This window comes from Pistacia vera, unplaced genomic scaffold (genome assembly GCF_008641045.1).
Source record: "Pistacia vera cultivar Batoury unplaced genomic scaffold, PisVer_v2 Contig251, whole genome shotgun sequence".
In the NCBI taxonomy this organism is placed as follows: domain Eukaryota; kingdom Viridiplantae; phylum Streptophyta; class Magnoliopsida; order Sapindales; family Anacardiaceae; genus Pistacia; species Pistacia vera.
Window position 1 is genome coordinate 149,781 of NW_022196059.1, and position 7,088 is coordinate 156,868.

At 41.8% G+C, this 7,088-nt stretch overlaps 1 non-coding gene across 1 annotated transcript; it reads right to left on the bottom strand.

Annotated features, from left to right (window-relative positions):
• Positions 1-6,703: 6,703 nt before the first annotated feature.
• On the bottom strand, positions 6,704-6,810 carry LOC116132422. Its single transcript, XR_004128405.1, has one exon. It is a non-coding gene; the product is annotated as a small nucleolar RNA R71 (small nucleolar RNA).
• Positions 6,811-7,088: the final 278 nt, after the last annotated feature.

Consider the following 7,088-nt stretch of genomic DNA (forward strand, 5'->3'; position numbering starts at 1 on the left):
TGCTGGTGGCCTTAACCTCATAAGATTAGACCCTATTTCTGTAACGGTAGATTTTTTGTATCTACAGTTTGGCACCCACCGTGGGGCCTCTGGCAATCATTCGTCTTTCAAACCCTACTTTACAAGGAAACTCCCTATGGCTAAAAATTTAGATAACACCAATCTTGGTCTCGAGGCTAGACTCGAAGCTTTGACTACCCTTATGCAACAGCACTCAGATAAGGTGGCAGCATTGGAAGCCGAGAGCGCCACCATCAGGACCAAAAATGCCTCCATCCAAGTCGAAGACCAATCCTTGAAAGAAAATGTGAGTCAATTTTATGACCTTGAGCTTTAGCCTTATCAGGTACAACCCAATCGTTTCCACGCATCGATTCCGTCTATGTAGCCTCTCCAGACTCCAGATCATAGACTGACCGCCTCGGATACTAGATCACGTCAACTCTATTCAACGCTAGTCGACTATTCAGCCCAGAATCCAATTGACTCCCAAATAACCCCTCTCACCATCCATGCTGGCCAAAACACTTGATCAGTCACAATGGGAACCATCCAACCCAAGGGAATGAATGGAAATCCAAATTACCAAGTGGCACACGATGGAATGATTCTCCAAAATACCCCACATGACTTGACCCAACGAAACATGCCGAGTTCGAGTCATATGACAAACCAAGCCAACCAAGCTGACTTGGTGGCCCCTGCATCGCCTATGGAGCAAATACTAGCCAAAAGATTGACCGACATAGAGGCAATGATGAGGCATATACTTGGAGTGCCAATCCCAACCAAAAAGAGTCAACCTTACAACTACGTCTATTCACCCTTTATGGATGCAATTGCTCTAGTCGAGATGCAACACAAATTCACCATCCCCAGCATGAAGCCTTACGATGGCACAACTGACCCGGATGACCACATAGCCTTATACAAGTAGTGGATGTTCGCCGCCTCAATGCCCTAAACGTTGAGAGAAGCCTGCATGTGTAAAAGCTTCGGCTCCAACCTCTCTGGACCAGCCCTTCAATGGTACACTACGAAACAACTCAATCAGCTCATTTGCCCAGCTTACCGACACCTTTGTTAAGAAATTCGCCAGTAGCAAGAAACTCAAGAAGTTGTCAGCCGAGCTATACAAAGTCTATAGAGAAATTAGGAGCCGCTGAGAGAGTACGTCAGCAGATTCAATAAAGAAAAAAATCTTCATCTTATCCTGTAATCCAAAGACAGCAGTAGATGCTTTCAGAAAATTTCTCCTCCTAGATAGAGAACTTGACAAAACTTTGCTGCACCGCAATGGAAGATGCCGTAGCCAAAGCAGTGATCTAGATCAAATGGGAGGAAAATGAGGCGAACCGAATGAGGCATGCTAGATATGATGATCATCACCAAAGGCGAAGTGAAACAAGGCTAAAGTCTAGATCATTTGAGCCCCGTTATTAACCCTTGCCCCGTAATCCAAGCAGAATAAAAAATTATGATCGCCAGCCAACTAGAGCCACAAATAGGCAATTTGGATTAAACCAATTCAAGATTCCAGAGTTCAACCTCAACATTGAACCAACTTAGGCCGTGGAAATCATGAAAGGGATAGGACCTACCGTGAAGTGGCTAGCCAAGCTCAATCCTAACACAAAGAAGGACACGACCAAGTGGTGCGAATTTCATGGTGACCATGGCCATAACATCGTCGATTGTATTGCCTTAAGATTGGAAGTTGCATCACTATTGAAGAAGGGACATCTCCGAGACTTGTTGACAGATAAAGGGAAGAATACAATCAGCCAGAGAAGCTCCAAAGAAACATCTCCCCCTCCACGGGAATCTACACTGAAGGGGTTTTGCTCCATTATCTTTAGAGGGTCGAAAATCAGTGGGGTGAGTTATTCCTCAACCAAGAGCTATGCTTAAGCTAGCCATCACCTAGAAGTCCGGTCCATCCATCCATCCCCTCGGGCGCATACCAACTAGATCATTCAGTTTGAAGATGATGAGCCAGCCACCTTAGCCGCCCATCATCACGATGCTCTGGTCATCTCCTTCCAGACTGCCAACATCCTGGTCAAGAGAGTATTCACTAACGGGGGATCCTCGGCAAACATCCTTTTCCTTGAAGCAGTGAAAGTCATGGGACTAGATGAATCAAACATCAGAAAACGCCTAACCATCTTGGTCGGGTTCAGTTCTGAGCAGAAGTACACCATTGGTGAAATCGTCTTGCTTGTTTACACTAGTGGAATCAATAAGCAAACTATCTTCCTAGTACTTGGTTGCCCCTCACTGTACAATGTCATCTTGGGTCGACCTTGGATCCACGACATGCGAGTTGCCCCATTCACCTTCCATCAAACTATCAGGTTTCCAACAAAGTACGGAGTAAGAGAAATCAAGGGTGATTCTAAGGCCTCCAAAGACTGCTACAAGAACACTTTCAAAGGCAAAAGTCATGCTTTATAGCAACTACAGTTCCATCCAACCATTCTGACCGAGCCAGATCAACCATCTATGGAAGAGTTAGATGAAGTACAGATACATTTGGACCATCCTGACCGAAATACCTAGATAGGCTCTCGCCTTAAGCCCGAGATAAGAGAGTGACTTATAGACTTCCTCAAGTAGAATCAGGATTGCTTCGCCTGGTCCCACATAGACATGACGGGTGTTAGCCCCAAGACAATCATCCACTACCTTCACATAGATCTGGATCACCCTCTGATGAAGCAGAGGCAAAGGAAGTTTGCTCCAGAACGCAACTGGGTCATTAATGAGGAAGTTGATAAGCCGCTGAGTAACAGATTGATTAGAGAAGTCCATTATCCTGACTGGCTAGCAAACGTGGTGGTCGTGAAGAAAAAGAATGGAAAATTAAAGGTTTGCATAGACTTCACAGATCTGAACAAGGCATGTCCCAATGACTCCTTCCCACTCTCGCATATTGACATGATGATCAATGCGACAACAAGTCACGAACTCCTAAGTTTTATAGATGCCTTCTTAGGGTACAACCAAATTTTGATGCACCCAGACGACCAGGAAAAGACAGCTTTCATCACAAAGGTGGGAACCTATTGCTACAAAGTAATGCCTTTTAGTCTTAAGAACGCCAAGGCTACCTACCAGCGACTGGTCAACAGAATGCTTGCCGAACACCTTTTGGAGACACCATGGAAGTATATATTGATAACATGCTCATCATGTCCCTTATGGCCGAGCAGCACCTCGACCACTTCAGCCAAGCATTCGCTATTCTAAGGAAATATAATATGAAGCTAAACCTAGCTAAGTGTTCGTTCAAGGTCTCGTCAGGAAAATTCTTGGGGTACATGGTGACTCAGTGTGGGATAGAAGCTAATCCTGACCAAATCTAAGCGGTCCTAAATATACCATCACCAACTTGCATCAAAGATGTATAGCACCTTAAGGGGAGTGTGGCTGCTTTAAGTCGTTTCATCTCCAGATCTGCTAATAAGTGCCACCTCTTCTTCAGCATACTCAGGAAATCCCAGAAGTTTAAATGGACCCCCGCCTGTGAGAAGGCCCTGCAACAGCTAAAGAGGTACCTAATCTCTCCCTCACTTCTTTCCAAGCCCGTCGTTAAGGAAAAGCTCTATACCTATCTGGCAGGCTCGAAGACAGGCATCTTAGCAATGCTAGTCCTGGAAGACAATGCGTAGCAGCTACTAGTTTACTATGTAAGTAAATCACTCCTTGATGCCAAGACACAATACAGCCAATTGGAGAAATTGGCATTCGCCCTCATCCATGCATCTAGGAGGCTCATACCATATTTTCAATGCCACTTTATAGTCGTACTCACCTCCTTCCCACTCAAGAAGATACTTCATAAGCTAGAGTTATCAAGTTGACCCATCTAATGGACAATAGAGCTTAGTGAGTTTGATATATCCTTCCAACCACGTACCGCCATCAAATCCCAAGTGTTAGCAGACTTCTTTGTTGATTTCACTTCTAACACTACCATCTAGGCGAAAAAAGAGCTATTGTGCATGAATAGTTGGTCGTCTTCGAAGTGAACTCTCTCAATGGACGGCTCAAGCAATGTGAATGGAAGCGGGCTTGGCCTTGTACTTATTACACTAGAAGGGGATATCATCCAGTGGGTCATATGGTGTGGGTTCAAGTGCACAAACAATTAGCCGAATACGAAGCCCTGATCGTCGGACTCTCTCTGGCCAAGGAGATTGGAGTAAGAAAACTGGAGGTGAAGTCTGATTCTCAACTCGTAGTCAACCAGCTACAAGGCACTTACCAGCCCCGAGACTTGAAGATGACAACTTACTTGAACTTGGTCAAAGAAATCCAGTCCGCCTTCGAAGAATTCTCTATCACCCCAGTCCCAAGAACAAAGAACACCTATGCTAATGCCCTTGCCAACCTCGACTCAGCCCTTCAAGGCTTCTCCCAATCATCCATCCCACTACTGTTCCTCCAATGGCCAACCGACTGGAAGGAACATCCAACGAGCAAGTTGCTCAACCTGAAAAAGCCTAAGGAAGTAATGGATGTCAAACTAGCCGACTCCTAGATGACCCCAATAATCAAATACTTGGAACACGATGAGTTTCCAGCTGACAAGAATGAAGCACGTCGCTTGAGAGTAAAAGCTGCAAGATCACCATATATGAGCGCCAATTCCTTAGGAAGTCTGATAATCCTAGGATTATACTATTTTCTCTATGCTTTTTGTAGGATTTTAGATACTTCTTATTTAGTTTTGTGCCGAAATTGCTACTTAAATTCGTATATTTTACGTTTCAGGCCAAAACGTGCAGTTGGAGCAAAACCAAGCAAAAATGAGTTTTTGGACTTGGGATCAAGCGAAATTCAGGAATCAGGGGAATTCTAATGCGGATTGGAAGCACTGTGAAGCTTGCTTCTATCGGGGATCACAAAGATCGAAGACTCAAGTGAAGAAGCAAGTGGAGGGCAATTTCATAATTTCAAAAAAGTTCAGCAAAAGTTCGCTACAACAAGGTTCTTTCTTTGCTATGGCAAGCTAGTCTCGGGTCAGATGGTTCAGCAAAAATTCAACTTGATACCTATCTTCGCCGCGGCGAAAACTGAAAAAATTATGTTTTGTAAAACGTTGCGTTTTGTTTGTATTGTATTAGTTCCTAGGGTTTTTGGTCGATTATTTAAGAGAGACTTTGTTCATTTTTTAGGGGAGGTCGATATTTTTTGGAAAGGAAAAGAGGAGATTGGAGATTTGAAGCAATTGGGTTATCAATTAGGGAAGATTTTGTTCCTCTTTTATTTTCTAGCATGTTGAACTCTTTATTTACAATTTATATTAAGATTTTCTTTACTTTGAATATTAACTAACTCATTTTTGGGTTAGGGTTTTGATTTAACTTGGATTACAATGGTTTAATCTATAAATAAATGTTTTTAAGTTCTATTGCTTTGATTATGTGTTTATTCTTGTTCTTAATGCAATTGGATGTTGAGTTTTTGGTTCAATTGAATGTTGAGCATGATAAGACTGAGAAGTGATTCATGTGTTAGCCTCTTAGAGTAAACATCGTAGATTGAGTGAACACTAGAGATAGGTTCAGAGATCTATGAAATCACTTTAGGATTGCACTTAGCTTAATGGACTAGGAACTGTTAATCTTCATTTTGTTGGGTGCGGAAGGTTAATTGGAATAAGTAGGAGAATATAGCTTGAAAAGGTATATTCTGCAGATTAGGGTGTCCGATTTATAATCCTTGCATATGAACTTAAAAGCAACAGAAATCGTAGATTAAATCAGAGTATCCTAGTGAAGTCGAAACCTTAACCTCTTTGTCTTGAATTGATATTGTCCTAATTAGTTAGATTTTAATTTATGTTGTTGAATTTTGTGTTAATTTCTACTTTAATTTTCTCCTGCAAATCCAAACAATCTTCATGTTCTTCAATTAGTTACAAAACTAGGAAAATTAGTACTTAACATGCAATCCTCGTGGGAACGATACTCTATTCATCATTTTATTACTTTTTGCGACTAGTGCACTTGCTACACATGTATGTTTGACCAAACTACGCATCAAGTTCTTGGCATCGTTGCCAGGGATTGATTTTGTGTTAATATTGAAGTTTTCTAGTTTTCGCTAGATTGGAGTTTAATTTTAGTTTTAATTGTTTCTAGCTTAATTTTGTATTTCTTTTTGTTTGCTTGTGATCTCACGCTCTTTTTTTTGTCCTGTGTAGTTTATGCGAAGAGATAGAGATCATCTAGTGGTTCCTATTAATCTAGAGACTGAAAGAACTGCAAGAAGACTTATCAGAGAGAAAAGAGAACGAGAGGCAATAGTCATTGAAATGGCTGAAAACAGAACTTTGAGGGAATTCTTAGTGCCCACAGTTGATGGGATTGGTCCAAGTATAACTAGGCCACCGGTACAAGCCAAAAATTTTGAGATAAAACTGGCAATCATCCAAATGATCGAACAGTCGGTACAATTTGGGGGAGGTTCAAAGGAAAATCCAAACTCACACATTGCTAACTTCTTAGAGATATGCAACACATTTAAGACAAATGGAGTGTTAGATGATGCCATCAGGTTGAGATTATTTCCATTTTTACTAAGTGATAAAGCAAAGGGATGGTTAATGGCACTACCAGTAAGAACAATCACCACCTAGAATGAATTGGCACAAAGGTTCCTAACTAAATACTTCCCACCAGTGAAATTAGCAAAGATGAGAAACGATATCACATCATTTCTGCAGGAAGAGAATGAGTCACTTTATGAAGCATGGGAAAGATATAAGGAACTATTGAGAAAGTGTCCACACCATGGTTTGCCTGTTTGGATGCCAGTCCAAACCTTCTATTATGGGTTGCTTACAAATATGCAAACAATGGTGGATACAGCATCAGGAGGAGCATTGCAAAACAAGATGTCTGAAGAAGCTTATGAATTACTTGAAGTCCTGGCTAGTAACAACTATCAGAGACCCAATGAGATAATGCATTTGAAGAAGTCTATGTGTATTCATGAAGTTGACGCTCACACGGCCATTTCAGCCCAACTAGCAACACTTCAGAAGCAATTAGGAGATATGTAGGTTAATTATATTC